Here is a 1,335-nt window from a genome sequence, read left to right on the forward strand (position 1 = left end):
ACCAACTAAGCATCATTTAATATACATTTAGAATAGGTAACTTGTTTTAAATATAACTGGAATTTAGTAAGCATGCAACACCAAATGGACTGTTATGAAAACAAACACTGTGAGACAAATTTCAGTATCTTTGTATAGAAAAACTGTGATGTTCAAATAAACTGAGATGAAAAAAAATTATAGGATAAAACAATAAGAAATTGAAATCTATTGGTAATAAGCATGCAACACCAAATGGACTGTTATGAAACAAACACTGTGAGACAAATTTCAGTATCTTTGTATAGAAAAACTGTGATGTTCAAATAAACTGAGATCAAAAAAACATTATAGGATAAAACAATAAGAAATTGAAATCTATTGGTATTGAAATGTTTTCATTTCATTTATGAAATTATTTATTACTATCATAAATGCATTTATGTTCTACTTAGTATGCATTTTTGGATTAAAACTTATTATACTTTGAAAGATTTGATGCATTAGACAAAAATGGCAAAAATCAGATTTGTTGGATAGCATCAAGAACATCACTCAGGTACCTAAGATGTGCAGATGATAGAACCTGATTTGCTAAAAGGAAAGAGGACTTAAAACATTTTCTAATGAAGATAAAAGTCTACATCTTCAGTATGGATTGTATCTCAATGTAAACCCAATAAAAATTCCACAAACTGGTGGCACTTTGAATTTCTGTGCTGGACCTCAAGGTCAGTTTGAACTATAACGTTTCCAGTTGAAGCTTCAAGCTTCCATGATGCTTCCAAGATGCTTCATGGAAACCCTATACAGGGCTGCTATGAATTAGATCCAACTCGATAACACTTACGAACTGGTCCTGAAAATGCATGATGAATGGAGAAAATATTGAAGATGTCAAACAATTCATTTTGTATGGATTCGCAATTAATATTCATTAAAGCACCAAACAAAAACTAATGATCTATTAGGCAAAACTATTAGGCATTCCACCACTCGTCTGTCAGTTTCTTGTACTGTGGTGGCTTGTGAGTTGCTGTGATTCTGAAAGCTATGCCACCGATATTTTAAATACCAGCAGGGTCACCCATGGAGGATAGATTTCTGATGAGCTTCCAGGTGAAGACAGACTAGGAAGAAGGAATGGTGAACTACTTAGTCACTGAAAACCTTATGAATAGCAGAGACACACTGTCAGATACAGTGCCAGAAAAAGGGCCCTTCAGATTGGAAGGCACTCAAAATGCTACTGGAGAAGAGCTGCCTCTTCAAAGTACAGTTGACCATGATGACGCAAATGGAGTAAAGCCCATGGGAGAAAAGCCCACGGGACCTTCATTTGCTGATGGGGCACAA

The sequence above is a fragment of the Chrysochloris asiatica genome, unplaced genomic scaffold (assembly GCF_000296735.1).
Source record: "Chrysochloris asiatica unplaced genomic scaffold, ChrAsi1.0 scaffold00520, whole genome shotgun sequence".
NCBI lineage: Eukaryota > Metazoa > Chordata > Mammalia > Afrosoricida > Chrysochloridae > Chrysochloris > Chrysochloris asiatica.